The sequence below is a fragment of the Silene latifolia genome, chromosome 5 (genome assembly GCF_048544455.1).
Source record: "Silene latifolia isolate original U9 population chromosome 5, ASM4854445v1, whole genome shotgun sequence".
Taxonomy (NCBI): domain Eukaryota; kingdom Viridiplantae; phylum Streptophyta; class Magnoliopsida; order Caryophyllales; family Caryophyllaceae; genus Silene; species Silene latifolia.
The window spans coordinates 5,101,145-5,118,515 of NC_133530.1; positions in this window are offsets into that span (position 1 = coordinate 5,101,145).

The following is a 17,371-nucleotide window of genomic DNA, read 5'->3' on the forward strand; positions in this document are numbered from 1 at the left end:
TATTGGGGTGTCTCAGTAAATTGTTGTCCTTTCTATTTTAATAATGAATTTCATGAGCAATTTGATCATTCACACCAATTTGTTCCACTTGTCATTTTGTAATTGGCTCCTTCCTCTTTCCTTGGTCTTTGTGCCAAAACCAAAGAACAATAATTGACCGGGACGGAGGGAGTATATTATATGGTACTCTAGTAAATTTATAGTAAGATTTGTTTCTCTTTATTTGTTCATCTAGTGCACTCCCAACAAGTAAAATAAGGGTTTGTTTGATTTGCGGAAGGGAATTAAAGTTCCCAGGAACTTTAAATTCACATGAATTTCCAATTTATGTGAATTTTTTTCAAAAAGTGTTTGATTTGCATGTAGGAAGTTAATTCATGCGGTAATTTTTAATGACCAAGGGGTCTTGGTGAGCGAGCGACTTCCCACATAATGGAGGAAGTAGATTCATGTGGGAATTTCTACTTTCCATGATTTTGGCAACCAAACAACATCATGGTTTTACACTTTCTAAAAATGAAGTTTAAGATTCCATAATTTTAATGGGTAACCAAATAAGTCATAAGTAATTTGTCATTATTGTATAAGGGATTTCACATATAAGTGGAAGAGTTAAAAATAACCTCAATCCTATTGTGTTCCACGCCAAGTATGTAAGGGCGGTGTATGTTGATTTGATGAAGATTGTCATCTAATAACAACATTAGTGGACTATTTTATTTATCTTAAGAGTGAGGAAGTGAAAATAATAAATTATAGTCACAATATCATAAAAAGTAATTTATTATGCACTAAAATGGTTTGTAACAAAAAAAATGCATGCATTCCCAAACATATGGCATAAATAATGGTCTGTATTTATAATACAAAAATTTTTAGAACAGGAGAAGTACCCTATAGGGTTTATAATGTGAACATAAGGTGGCATCAAGATTAGCCCAATTTTTTTATTTTCAACCAAAATTGTACAAAAAAATTCAATTTCATTCATCAATATATACAATTTATAAGTATAGAATAAAACTTATTAAAAATTTAAATATTGTGTATGTAATTTATTACACATTATTGAAAACAGATATTTGAATGAATTAAATATACTTGAAAACTTATAAACGTACTCTTATATGTATGTGAATTATAATAAAATTATTAAAAAAATAAATAAAAATATCCTAAAAATTATGTTAATAAATTAAATAAATACTTTTACAATGTTAATAATTATTTATTGTACAATGAGCTTATATATAAAATGATTTAATTATATGATTTAAATTGAAAAGAAAAATTGAGTTAGATTTCACTTTTTGTCAAAAGTTATGGGGCCTAATCTCACAATTGACCAAAATTATGAGGGTTAATTACCACTTTCGCGATTTTCTATATGAAAAAAGTGGATATGTTTTTACCCAGAAAGCTTGCCGAGTCATGGCCTGATCAACCTCTACTTAGGTTCGTCTTTGGTTCTTTCATTTGTATGTTTACTTTTTTATTAGTATTTTAATTTAAAATAATCACATACTTGGATACTCGTATATTGAATATGTCAATATTCTAAAAGCTGTTAACAAGTTAGAATTGCTATAATTGTTGACCATCCTAGTTTGTAGGCATATATGATGGCTTTGGAATAGCCAATTCCTTCGTGTATAAGTAATGTGCGGTTGTTCACTGAATGACAAACAATTAGTTCAACACAAGAATCCATTAAACTATTTTAGGAAAGCGTGAAGTACAACAAACATCCAAAATTGGTACGTAAATTCGAGTTAATGCATGTCGCACGTGAAAACCCTAAGGGAAACCCTAAAATGCATCAATTGAAATTTGCCACGCTGTACTCCTGATGCTCTGATATTCAAACTTATTAATTGGAGACGGTTTTTCAGTGAGTTATCGAAAGATTATTTTCTTATATATATATATATATATATATTTTTTTTTTGTTTTTCATAATTTTTTTTAATTAACTGTGATTCAAAGTGAATTTTTTATTTATATTTATTTATGTAATAAATGAATCAATTTTATCATTTTATATCATAAGTGTCAATTTCTTTAAATTTAACTTCATTTTTACATCGAATGTATGTTGATCTCACAATATATTGATTGTTTTTGGTGCTAAAAGAGTTTAGATTTAAGGGTAGGCCTTACCAAATTCAACATCGAGATAAGTCATCGGTCTCTTTGAGGACTTATAGTGATGTTTACAGATCTCATAGCAACATGGCTATATTTTAACTCAATGAGATCGACCCCTTGATTTTATGATGAAAAGGTAGATTTTCTGCCATTAAACTTCCCCTTGTTAGTACAATAAATTGATTGTGATAGTGTCTCATAAAAGACTGACTAAATTAATCTTAACTCATATCATTGCTTACGTTAATTTCATAAAATTCTCCGTATAATCGTCGTATATGCATAATATTAAACCAAAACAAATGTCATGGTGATGTGTCTAACGTAGATGTACATGGTAGATTTCATTTGAATAAATATTAGGTAATAGTCATTAGACAATGACTTTTTTTCTTTTTATGATATTACCACAGCTGTCATTATAAATTCATATAAAATATCTTGCAGTGCATACATGAATTATCAACCGAAGATGGAAGGATCCATGAATAAAGGCAAATAAAGCGAATCTTTGATAGGTTAAAAAAATACAAAAGTTTAATCCCTCCATCCGAGAAGGTAAAAATTATCACATGTAATCGACCAGGTAACTATTGATCTTTTGAAACTCATATTGCCATGCAAAATACTCTCTCTTATTAGCCTTTTATGATCTTACTCATCCCTTTTTTCTGCTTATTTATTGTCCTTTTTTATATTGGGGGTGTCTCAGTTAATTGTTTTCCTTTCTATTTTAAGAATAAATTTGATGAACAATTTGATCATTCACACGCAATTTATTCTACTTGTCATTTAGTAATTGGTTCGTTCCTCTTTTCTTGGTCTTTCTGCCAAAATCAAAGTACAACAATTGACCGGGATGGAGGGAGTACTTCTTACATAATTGTAGATTTTGAATTAGAAAATAATGGGATCAAAAGTTTCCCTCTGTACCGGTTATTTGTTATCCAATTCTATTTTGCAGTGTCTCACTCAATTGTTGTTCTTTTTATTTTAAGAATGAACTTGATGAGAAATTTGATCATTCAACACTCAATTTGATCCACTTGTCATTTGAAAATCAAAAGACAACAATTGACCGGGATAGAGAGACTATATAAGACTGTCATTAACAACGTTAACAACCACTGATCTGTAACATATACTTAAATAAGACGATTTTATACAAGTATTAGTGTAAAACTATTAGTTGGGAGTATTATTATCGTTATTTAGTGATTTTATATGTAAATATCCTATGAGATTTTGTTTAACAATCACTAAACATGCACTTTTCTAATACTCCATATTAATAATGGAAATAAATAAATATATATAACTTAAAACTTCTTTAGACACTCTCTTACAAATAAGTTCATTTATAAGAGAATTTCTAAAGGAGTTTAAAGTTATATATTTATCATTTCTTTCCTTAATATGGAGTATTTTGAAAAAAAAAAAAAAATCCAAAGAAACACCCTAGAGAGCCCTAATAAGTGTGGGAACTTGGAATAGAGAGATTCCTTTATCTTTTAGGGCAAATATTAGACAAATTAGCTAACATCATAACACCACGCATTAACATGACGCATAAAAACATGCCACATTGCCTGCAATTATACAATAAAATTCCACCGCTTCTAATTTTAACCTTATCATCAAATTTCATCAGAATTACACATGTTTATCGGATTATTATCATAGTAAATGGCAGTTACTTTGCTACGTGGTTATTTGCATGGTGTTCATTCTAATCATACGTGCATCAATATTATTAGCAAGATGTTCGTGTTATTCATACGTGCATCAATATTATTAGTGGTTAGAAACGAACAAATTCAATGCTACTAATGACGTTGCAAATGACTATCATTTACTATTAATTGATTTTGATTTGTGTAGATGAGGATGATGAGGTCAAATTAAAATAAAATGTAAAAAATAGAGTTTGATTTATAAGTTTAATGTGAGATTATTTGACAAATTAAAGAAAAAAAATTGTATTATAGGTAATAAGTATAAATCATGATCAATGATAAGATGGTTACGATTATTATGTTAACTAGTACGAAATTAAAGAGTGATTTTGGGTAACGATCAACAATAAATGAGACACAAAAATATATAAAGGTGTATGAAAGACTAAATGAGACACAAAATAACTTAGTGTTTTTTTTTAACATTTAATCCATCTCCTCTTTCCTTGATTTTTGTGCCAAAATCAAAGGACGGCAATTGACCAGAACGGAGGGAGTACTTGATTTAGCATCCATTTCTTTTCTTTTTTTCTTTTTTTTTTACAATATACTTTTATAGTACACTTTATGAGTTAAGTTTAATTTGTCTATTTCTTAGGAAAAAACAAATATATATATGCAACATTACATGCAATTATGCAAATGCTACTAAGGCGCTGTTTGGTAAACGTCATATTGACCAATTTTTAGCATATTCAAGGGTTTTAATATGTTTGACCAATCAATATGCTAATTTTAGTGTTTGTAAACAAAGATATTGAAACAAAGATATTTGGGGTCAATATCTTTGTTTTACAATATCTTGTTTACCCCAAAGATATTAGTTAGCATATTGTAAAATAGGAAATTTTTCTCCATTTTACAAAGAAAACTAACAATCTACTAATCGTAATCTGCCAATTACCAAACACTCAAATTAATTCTGCTAATTATAATATGCTAGTCAAACCTTCTGATAAAATCTGTCATTTATAATCTGCTTTTGCAATCTGCTTATGCTGAAATTAATCCGCTGTTTACCAAACAGGGCCAACAATTGACTGGCATATTTTATCAGATAAAAATGTGTAATTATGATGAAATTTGATGATAAGATTAAAATTAAAAGCGGTGGAATTTTATTTAGGCCTTGTTTGGTAAACAACGGATTAATTTCAGCATAAGCAGATTGCAAAAGCAGATTATAAATTTCATCAGAAGGTGGTTATTTACCTGACGTGGTTATTTGCATGATGTTCATGCTAATCATACGTGCATCGATATTATTAGCTATTAGAAACAAACAAAATCAATGCTACTAATGACGTCACATATGACTGTCATTTACTAAAAATGGATCTTTAATGTGTAGATGAGGTGATTAGGTCAAATCAAAATAAAATGTAAAAAATAGAGTTTGATTTAGTTTAATTAGAGATTATTTGGTAAATTAAAAAAAATGGTATTATAGGTAATAAAATAGGTATAAATTATATGACTAATGATAAAATGGGTATAATTATTATGTTCAGAAATACTTGTGTAATAAGGTTTTATACAAATTTTTCGTAAAACGATATCTTTTGATAACCACTTTTATCCACTATTAGGGTTGTGTTTGAATCCGTTTTACAATTATATTAATGTAAAACCGTTTTGCAGAAGCCTTACTCATGTTCGAAAATAAGCATGAAATTAAAGAGTGATTTTGATTGGGTGATAAGGCCAAATGAAAATAATGGTAAAAATATAGTTAGATTTAATAATTTAAAAAAAAAATTGAACATAAAAAGAAAAAAAAGAATCATATATTGTGAAATCAAATATACTTTTGAATTTCGGAATATATGAACCATTTTTCGAATGTTTAGAATTTTTTTAAATAAAAGAAAAAAACTTATTAGATCAAACTATACTTTTATATTTTATTTTCATTTGATTTTGAATTTGACGATATATAACCTTTTGGCTTTTTATAAAATTTTTAAAAATTCTGGAAAAGAAATTATATTTTACGATTTAACTTAAACTATTATTTATACTTTATACTTTATGTAAGACGATTGAAATCTTTTTGTTCAGGTCAAGAGTGAAGTTGGTCTTTCACATAACGGTTTGAGACGCACCCCAGAAATTTGTTCTTGTACTGAATAAAAAGAATTCAGCCTAATAAAAAATGCAAATTGTTTATACAAATTTTTGCGTAACGCGACCTTACACAAAGAATCTTTATAAAGCGGATCTTTTAATGAGTATTTCCTCCGTTCTGGTTAATTGTTGTCCTTTGGTTTGGCACAAACATCAAGGAAAGAAAAATGGGTCAATTACTAAATGACAAGTGGAACAAATTGAGTGTGAATGATGAAATTGTTTATCAAGTTTATTCTTAAAATAGAAAGGACAACAATTGACTGAGACACCCCAATATGGAAAAATGACAAGAAATAACCGGAAACAGAGAGAGTATCTTTCTGCTTAAATGGATTACTGATATTTGTATTAATATATCTGTTTTACACAATTTTTATGTATAGTGGTTTTACGGGAAAATAACTTAATTGTTTATACATTGAGAAAACCATTCTCAAAACATATGAGATTACAATATTAATATATTATACTCCTTTTTATGAAATCATTTTGAAGTATTAGTAACTAGTAAGATTTATTGAGTTTTTCAATGTAAGCTGGTTCAACAATTCTTATATAAAATCGTTTTTTTTTGTATGAGTATTGTTGTAAAACTAAGTGATTATTTAACTAAAATTCCTCACTAAAATAACTTCCACCACTTTCCATAAGAAGAACATTAAAGTCTTTTGTTATTGTAAAATCATTTTATGGGTGACTAACTTAAGATGGTTTTACTTGTATTTGTACTTTATGATGGTATCAAGTAATACCTCGCAAGTGCACGATTTTATCGTTGTACACTTTTAGAGGGTCGATCCCACAAGGAGTAGGTGGACTACTAATCGTTCTAATTCACGAGCTTAGCTAAGTCGATAGAAAATCAAGAGGTAGTAACGAACTAGCACTAATATTAGCAAATTAAAAGGGCTACAAACTAAACAAGCAAAGAACAAGCTAAAGGATTAAGAATAGATCAAATAATGGGAAAGACTAGAACTCGGTTCTCCCACGAATATACGTAATTCCACATACTAATCGTCTCGGCTAATCAAAAGAGGTACAAAGGTAAGGAGGAGATGGCTCTAATTCGCCTAGAACCTCCCTCTCGGGTTCGCAATAGGACACTAGTTATCCCAACTAACCCCCCTCTCGGGTTCGAAAGTCGGTATCCCCAACTCAAAACCTAACAACCCCGAAAACGTGCACTTTCCCAAGGAGGTCAAGAAATTGGTCAAGGTCATTAAGCCCTCATCGTATTCCGGGTCATCCCACTCCCTCTCTCGAGGGTCGATTTCAAACGCTAGTCTAGAGGCACCCTCCCTCGGTTCTCCCTTTCGGTCTCAACCTTAGTTGGTGACAAGGGTCGGTTTCCAAATATCCAACTCACAACCAAACCAACTCTCGTTGGTGGACAAGGGTCAAAAGTCGACACTACCCAAAAACAAAACCTTAAACATGCAAATTCCTCTAAACTACCCTCACCAATTTCCCCCAACAAATTAGCCTTAATGATAATTAATTAGTGAAATTACCCATACCGGGTCAAACCGAGTCCTAGAAGGAGACTACTCACTAATCATGTTTCTAAAGGCAAGATAAACAACAAAGATGGAGTCTTTAAGCATAAACATGGTGGGAGGATGAATTCTACTTCTAAACATGCAACAATCCAACAAATATTATGAAGAAAGATGATTTAATCTAAAAACAAGGATGAGTAAACTAAAAGACACAATCTTTAACACAATCAACTCAAAGATTGAATCTTTGAGTATAAATAACAAGGATGAACAAATGAAAGAGAATCAAAGAAAAGATGAACAATGAAAAGATGAACAATGGTGAAAACAAAAACAATCAAACAACAAAGATGCAAATTTAACATAAACAATCAAACAAAGATGCAAATTTAACATAAACAATCAAACAAAATCTTCTTACAACCCAATTTCAATTATTAATTAATTGAAGAACTTGTCTAATTAAGAAATGATTAACAAAATGATTAATAAAGTTTGAAACTTGGAAAAAAAAATAATTTCAGATCTAGGGTTGTGTGTACAAAGGGTTAAGGGAGGGGTATTTATAGGCTTGCATAAGATTAAGGAGAAAAGAGGAGAAAAGCCCAAATCCGTCAGCTGCTGCGTCCAGCCGGTGGACCGGCTGCCGGTTCCCAAACCGGCGGAACCGTCAATCTAAACAAAATATCTGGCAAGTGTGTTCTGCCGGTGGACCGGCTGCCGGCCTGCCGGCAGAACACTGTCTTCAGGTCTTTTTCTTCTTCCATGTGATGTGCTCTGCCGGTTGGCCGGCTGCCGGTGCTCCTCCCGGCAGCGAGGTCAACCTTCTTTTTCCTCTTTAATTCCAAATCATTCTTCCTGCTGTGTTCTACCGGTGGGCCGGCTGCCGGCCTGCCGGCAGAACACAACACTCATGTGATTTCTTCACCTCTTCTTCATGTAAAGGCAATGGGATGCCTTTCTTGCCCCAATTCCTCTATACTCGACTCGGTTCCTGCAAAAGGATACACAAAATCACAAGCACGGGGATTGACACAAAATGCAAGGAAAGGCACACTAAACCGACTCGATATGAGTCGGAATGCGTAAAAGAAAGAGGGAAATTCGGCGCAAATTAATCGTATATCAAACCTCCCCACACTTAAACCTTACTCGTCCCCGAGTAAGTCCCAGAATCAATGTACAAGTCATTACTATGATAGATATGGAGAGTGGGTGCACAATATAAGCATCACTCAACTAAACTACTACCTAAGCCGATCGAGTATTAGCGCACTCAACGCCCCTTCAACTCGCAATTTGACACTCATGAGGGGAGAGTGCCCTATTGCAAGGCAAGTTGGGTCTTGCTACAAAATTTTTGACACATCCAACAATTAAGCATGGATCAACATATAAGATGCATCACAAAAAGCCGAACCGCTTTCCTCATCTAAGCGGCCGTTTTTCCTTGAACAATTAAAGGTTTTGGTCGGGAGATACCGTCTCATAGTCTTGGCGGGGTATCAATGCCCTAATGGTGGTTCAAGCAACCTCAACAAGACAACCGAATGCCTAAGAAACAAATTCAAAGGCGGGAAAGGGGGAAGCAAAGCCTAACCTTCGAGAATTACATGACACACACAAGATTTGACCAAATCGACCCATGACTAAGGGGACCAAGACTACCGACTTCCTCACGGTTTTCACTAGTCTCTCATTTTCTTTTTGAACGGGTGATTTTTGTGCAAAAAGTAACCAAAATCACTCAACTACAACTCGTGAGACATGCCCGCAATCTAACATGGAATCCTCTCCTACAAGACCATTTATGAGATGCAAAAAGGAAAATATGCATAAAAGAAACAAGGGTTGTAACGGGGTTAGGTGACGGGTCGAAACGGGGTTGGTGCAAGCACCATTTTGGAAAAATGTGGAGATACACATCAAGAAGTTGCCAAAATTCCATTTCTTCCACTTTTATTACAACAAATGAGTAACGTCTACACCCTAACAAAAATTGGTTTCCCGAATTAATGCAAACATTGTGCAAACCCGACTCACTTTGGAAAAACACGAAATTATCACCTTATTGCAACCAATGAGTAACGTCTACACCATAACAAGAAATTGGCTTGCCAATATCAAGCAAAAATTGTGTAAACCCGACTCACTTAGGAAAAACATCAAATGCCCTTTTTATTCTTGCAACGCCTTTTTCTACTCCATTGATGAAGGAGTGTTGCTTGGCTTTTTCTCATCAAACAAAGTAATTGTGCAAACTTTTTTTTTTCTTTTTCATTACATTTTTTTCTTTTTCTCTTTTCTTTTCTTTTCTTTTTCTATTTCAAAAACCTCTTATTCCAACAGCAAACCAAATTAAGAACCATTATTTCAACTCAAATCATCAACTAGGACTCAAAACACCCTTCTTCATATAACCAACAACATGTAAGCAACTTTCTTGATAAGGGAAGGTTGTTTATGGTATGTAGTTAGTTTTGTAGGTGCCAAAAGAGAGGTTCAAGCTCAAAAGGGGTTAGCAAAATAGGACCTAGTCTAAAGGGTCGAAAAATAGGCTTATTTGGCAATGTGAGGCTCAAAAGTGAAATGCAACTAATTGTTTCAAAATATGCATATAAAGGAACATCTCATGGTCTAAAAAGGAAAGAACGTCATGCTTGTGCGTCGTGATGTGACATGCCACGCAAGGAGCCTACTCACGCCTAAGGGAGACCGGGTATGGATGTACCAGTCCCAAGGAGGCTCTAAATCTCACATTTAAATAGCTATGTCGAAATCTAGGCCTAGTCTACGGTCTATGGTCTCACATGGTGGTCAAAACTCTCCGGTCTAGCCTCATTTCCCGGGTATTTGCAAGAAAACACCCTAACAAGGAGGTCACAAGGTGCAAGCCACTAAGAGGGGAAAGACACGACCTAGACAATATCATCATAGAGGGTATCATGCTCCCTTCCTAGACCAAATTTTGTTCAAAAATTTATATACAAACTCGATGCAACAAGAAGGAAATACAACACATATTTATATGTGAAACGAATGCAAGCAAGAAATGGAAATAAACATAAGGTAAACATGCAACAATTTGGACTAATCCTAGCAGCAAATCAACACCAACAATCCACAAGTTTCCCAAGGGAACATCCAAGGCACAAAATCCCATTCTCCTTCAAATATACAAGATACAAAAAGAAAGAACGGTAAAGGAGTAAGAGATTAGAACGAATTTACCAAGCGACTTCTAGCTCCCATTTGCCTCAAATGGTCGATGTCTATGCCAATGGTTAGCCAAACATATATAAACAATGCAATATTTTTGTATTTTTCAGAATTTTTTTAATTTTTAGGCATTTTATCAAATTTAAAGGTATATACAAATATAAACAAATATTCACAAGAGTGGATATTTCACTCCCCACACTTGAAATGTACATTGTCCTCAATGGACAAAAGCATAGGGAGTGAATAAGAAAAAGAAAGGAACATATTTTGGTGATTTTTTTTAATATATGAATTTCCTCCCCACACTTATTTATTTACATTACTTCCAAATGGAAATAAATCTGTGGAGGAAATTAAAATGAAAAGACATGTTTTTGGGTTTTCTTTTTCCTCTTTTTTTTTTTTAGGCCCTCCCCACACTTATTTATAGACATGGGAGGGCAATTCGGAGAAATAAAAGAACTTGTTTTTTGAATTTTTTAATATTTGAAAAGAAATAACATGTTTTTGTATTTTTAAATTGGTGGATAGTTATTTATTTTTGAAAGAAAAACATGTTTTTGGTGATTTTTTTTTTATTTTTAGTGGTTTTCAAATAAGCATGCAATGCATGATTTAATCTATATGCAATATTGAAATACGATGCAAGCTATACTATATGTATGCAATAACTAAATGTGACAATATGTTACAAAATTGAAATCTAATGCAATATAGATGAATGCAACTATATGTCCACTAACTAAATGCATACGAAAAATTAAACATGAATGAGAGAATTTGGATAAAAGGAAGAGAAGATACTTGTCATTTTGGATTGAAAAGGGAGGAGAATAGGCCACCAACTCGGCCTCTCGGGACTAAGAGTCCATCTCATCATCATCATAATTCTCTCCGGTGCTAAACTCGGGGCCCGGAATCAAGTCATCGGGGTTGAAGGTGTGGTCACCTCCACTACCGCCGGCACCCATCAGACCACCCGTGAAGTCTCCACTCATGTTCATCACACCGCCAAGCCCTCCCGTAGAAGCATCTCCCATAAAGCCCCCACCGGACCCCGAAGCACCCACGTCACTAGCAAAGTAGGGTCGGATGTCGTCCACGCAACGGGCGTCGTGCCCCTCGGGTCGATACTCGGGCCCAGGGGGGAAAATAAGGGCGGCAAAGTAGTCCGGTTGGAGGTTAAGACCTCCGCGGACAAACTTCCCGTCCTTGGGGTAGTTCCCGTCGGGCCAAGTAAAGTAGGAAGGGTGAGGGTCATCATAGGGGACGTAGTCCCGTCTACAAAAGTCGTCGTAGATCGAGTAGGAACCGGTGGCTTGATCATAGTAAATCCGGTCCAATTTCCGCCCCATCCCTCTCACTAGCGGCCTTTGCCGCGGCAATGTCCATCCTCTCCATCCACTCGGTAAGAGAAGGTGGTAAGGGAGGATAGGAAGGTTGGCCCGAGGAGGACCCCTCACCTTGTTGGAATTGCCAAGGTGGGGGTTGGTGGGTTTGTGGCATTTGGTATTGGAGGGAGGAAGGGGTGTCCACTCTACGGTCTCGCGAATAAACACGAGGAGGGTTTGGGGGAGGTTGGTCGGCGGGTACCTCCGCTTCAATATGGAGGAGGTAGTCTTCCTTATCTTTCTCAATTTTAATGGCGGTGACATTAGGAAGCCGGATAGAATTCTTGTAATTTATTTGCCAATACTCATGGCCGTCTTCGGGGTTCACTTTGAGCCACTCAAGCTTGGTGGTCAAGTAATGCTTGGATAAGTAAGTGTCCCCGGGTATCCAATTCATGGTAGAAAAGTCTACCGGACGGTCCAAATTCCGGGCAATTCGGGTGATCATGCCACCCACATGTATTGGGACTTTTTGCCCCGGAGAACTGGCAATCTTTGACAAATGAATGTCTAGGTGGTGAGCCACATTAATTTTAAAGGCGGTGGGTTTTGTAAACAAGTAGGATCCCAATATTTCAAGTTCATTGGTCCGGAAAACCCACGGCTCATCCACCGCAAGAATCGTGCATCCCATACATCTATGCCATACCCGAATGACGGGGTTGTGGCAACTAATTGCGGGCCTTTTCACCCCAACTTTATCCTCTACGCCGGAAATCGCCTTCCACACTCGGGAATAATGAAAATCAGCGGGTGGGTTATGTGATGGGGCATTTTCCAACCCAAACATGCTAGCCAACCGACCCAATGTAATATTGTGCTCCCGGTTCATAAGGCGAAAACTAAGGGTAGCCACCAAATTTGTTTGTCGGTGCTTTGTAATCCGTAGACTACTCAAAAATTCCCAAGTGATTCGGGTGTAAGTGTGTTCATGCATTGTAAATATTCCCCTCATGCCACACCCCGTAAAGAGAGCTTCCGTCTCCCTAGCTAACCCAAGAGCCGACAAGGACGGATGATGTAAAAACTTAGTCGGGGTGAGGGGACGATTTTTGAAGAGAATAAACTTACCCTTTTGAGTTTGGGTGGCAAACTCAACCATAGGAAAGTCCGGATCGGGATTTGTATCGCTAGCGGCTCGAGCAATCAACTCCGCTTGGTCTCTTGCAACATCCGCTCTTGTTCTTCTTCCGGCCATAGTGAAGATTGAAGGTGATTGGTGAAGGTTGATTGAAGTTTGGTGGAGATTTGATGGAGTTAGGGTTGAAAAGGAGGAAAAATGATGGAGGAATGAGGATGAGGGAATGAGGAAATGATTTGGAAAAAGGGGGTGTCATGCGTTTTAATTTGGTCCGTGTGTTGCGTTGTGCCGGTGTGCGAACCGGCAGCCGGTCTGCCGGCTGGACACACCCCCTCTTTTCTAATTTTTTCGAATTTTTCCTCAAACAAATTTGACCTCGCTACCGGTGGACGGACCGGCTGCCGGTCCACCGGTAGAGCACTCCCCTCATTTTGAAATTCCTTTTTACCAGGTGTGTCCTGCCGGTGAGCCGGCTGCCGGCCTACCGGCAGAACACTACTCCACTCATAAAATCAACTTTCCAAAACCTTAGGCATGAGTGCTCTGCCGGTTAGCCGGATGTCGGCCTACCGGCAGAGTACTCCTCTTCACCAAATTTCGAATTTTCTTCAAGTCTTCAGATGTGTTCAGCCGGTGGGCCGGCTGCCGGCAGAACACACTCCACATAATCAATTCTTCGTGTTTTCAGCTAAGACAGGTGTGTCCTGCCGGTGAGCCGGCTGCCGGTCTACCGGCAGAACACAACATTTCTTCAATTTTCAAGAATTCAATTTGGCCTCGCTACCGGTAGGGGCACCGGATGCCGGCCTACCGGCAGGGCACTACACTCAGCTCTTTTTCACTTGTTTTCTTCCAACTTGCTCAATTTTCTTTAACTCGGGATTCGAGCTTTTTCGTTGACCCCGGGATTCGTGTTTTCCACAATTACACCGACGCATCATGTCGGGATTTTGGGTCTAACGAAAATAATGCTTGTTTTCTTCAAACGTGACACCCGTCACCAATCCGAATTGACAAAGTACGGTTCCAAATCTCTCACTATTAATCTAAAATGCATGCTATATACAAATCTTATGGGTTGCCTCCCATGTAGCGCCCTTGTTTTATGTCGTAGGCTAGACGGAGTCATGAATCACAATCAATTATGGGGAAGATAGGTATTGATGGAGCTTACATTCTTCATGATAGAGGTTCCGGCAATGTAATGCTTGAGCCGTTGCCCGTTTACTTTGAAAGCTTGATCTCCATCGGATATTTCGATTGCCCCATGGGGAAAGACTCGGATCACGGTGAAAGGTCCCGACCACTTCGACTTAAGCTTCCCCGAAAATAACTTGAACCTTGAGTTAAAGAGGAGAACCAACTCTCCCACCTCGAATTCTCTTCTCAAAATTTTCTTGTCATGAAACTTCTTAGTCTTCTCCTTGTAAATCCTTGAGCTCTCATAAGCCTCTAGCCTAAACTCTTCTAACTCATTGATGTCAAGAAGTCTCTTTTCTCCGGCACTCTTCAAGTCAAAATTGAGAAGTCGGGTTGCCCAATGTGCCTTGTGCTCCAACTCTACCGGTAAGTGACAAGGCTTTCCGTACACCAACCGGAACGGTGAAGTTCCTATCGGTGTTTGAAAGCGGTCCGGTAAGCCCATAATACATCGTTGAACTTGGTTGACCAATCCTTCCTTGACCGGCTCACGGTCTTCTCAAGAATCATCTTAATCTCACGGTTTGAGATTTCGGCTTGGCCGTTAGCTTGTGGGTGGTAGGCAAGACTACGCCTATGTTGCACCCCATGTTTCTTTAGAAGAGCATCAAGAGTCCTTTCCCGAAAATGAGTCCCACGATCACTAATCACAATTCTTGGAACCCCAAACCTTGGAAATATGATTGTTTCCATGAGTTTTGTCACCGACTTTGCATCACAAGTTTTTGTTGGGATAGCTTCAACCCATTTGCTCACATAATCCACCGCAACAAGGATGTACTCATATCCATTGGATGATGGAAAAGGACCTTGATAGTCAATTCCCCATACATCAAACAACTCTACCTCTAGAATGTAGTTCATTGGCATCTCATGCCTCCTTGAAATATTGCCGCTTCGTTGGCACTTATCACACCCCTTGACGTAGGTTGCCACATCATGAAATAGGGAAGGCCAAAGAAACCACATTGGAGCACCCTTGCGGCGGTCTTTCTTGAACTAACATGCCCTCCACTTGGCATATCATGGCAATGTGAAATTATCGGCTTCACCTCTTCACTTGGAATGCACCTCCGAATTATCCCATCCGCACAAGATTTGTATAAGCAAGGCTCATCCCAAAAATATTGCCTCAGATCATGAAAGAATTTCTTCCTCTTATGTGAGTCATAATCATATGGGATTATCCCGGAAACCAAATAATTGACAATATCTGCATACCACGGTGCTTCACCCAAGCTTAGGGACAACAAGTGGTCATCGGGCAAATAATCATTGATAGGGAGCCCATTGTCAACATTGAGGTTGATTAGCCGGGATAAATGGTCGGCCACCACATTTTCAACTCCTTTCTTATCCCTAATCTCCATGTCAAACTCTTGGAGAAGTAATATCCACCTAATCAACCGAGGTTTGGACTCCTTCTTGATGAGCAAGTGTCTCAAAGCAACATGATCGGTGAACACTATTACCTTGGCTCCCACCAAATAGGTCCGGAACTTCTCCATAGCAAAAACTACGGCCAAGAGCTCCTTTTCCGTTGTTGAGTAATGGGATTGAGTTTCATCAAGAGTCTTGCTTGCATAATGAATTGCATGCACCTTTCCATCCTTCCTTTGGCCTAAAACCGCGCCCAAGGCTTGATCGCTTGCATCGCACATTAACTCAAAAGGCAAGTTCCAATCCGGAGGTTGTATAATTGGAGCACTTGTCAAAGCTTCCTTCAACCTATTAAAAGCATCAAGACATCGGTTAGAGAACACAAAAGGAGTATCTTTGGCTAACAACTCGGTCAAAGGTCTCGCAATCTTGGAGAAGTCCTTGATGAAGCGGCGATAAAAGCCCGCATGTCCAAGGAAACTTCTCACTCCCTTGACATTGGTGGGAGGCGGGAGACTAGCAATGACCTCTATCTTAGCCTTATCAACTTCTATTCCACGATTTGACACTATGTGTCCCAACACAACACCTTCTTGTACCATAAAATGGCACTTCTCCCAATTAAGCACAAGGTGAGACTCTTGACACTTGCTCAAAATTTTCTCCAAATTTATCAAACAACTATCAAAACTTTTCCCAACAACCGAAAAATCATCCATAAAAACTTCCATTTCTTGTTCAACAAAATCGGAGAAAATTGACATCATAGCTCTTTGAAAAGTAGATGGAGCATTACATAGCCCAAATGGCATTATCCTATATGCATAGGTGCCAAATGGACAAGTAAAAGTGGTCTTTTCTTGGTCACTTGGGTGGATAGGGATTTGGAAAAATCCCGAATAGCCATCCAAGAAGCAAAAATAGTTGTGTTGAGCTAATCTTTCTAGCATTTGATCCATGAACGGTAAGGGAAAGTGATCCGTCCGGGTGGATTTGTTCAACTTCCTATAGTCCACACACATCCTCCACCCGGTTACCGTCCTCGTGGGAATCAATTCATTCTTGTCATTTCGCACTACCGTCATTCCTCCTTTTTTGGGAACTACATGAACCGGGCTTACCCACCTACTATCCGAAATAGGATAGATAATGCCGGCATCAAGTAGCTTGAGGACCTCTTTCCTTACAACCTCTTTCATGATGGGGTTAAGCCTTCTTTGTGCCTCAATGGAGGATGCATCCTCATTTTCAAGTGAAATTTTATGAGTGCACAAAGAGGAACTAATCCCTTTGCGGTCACCAATCGTGTACCCAAGGACACCCTTAAACCTTTTAAGTAAAGAAATTAGTTTTGAGGTTTGGGTGTCATCAAGTCCACTATTGATGATGACGGGAAAAGTGGAATTATCACCGAGAAATTCATATTTCAAAGAAGAGGGAAGAGGTTTAAGTTCAACCGTAGGAGGAGGCGTGGAACTCTCCTCCTTCTTACCAACTTCCAACACTTCAAACTTGGGAGCTTGTTCATGAATTGGAGCGGAATCTAACATCCACACATATGCAAGAGTCTTAACATCTTTG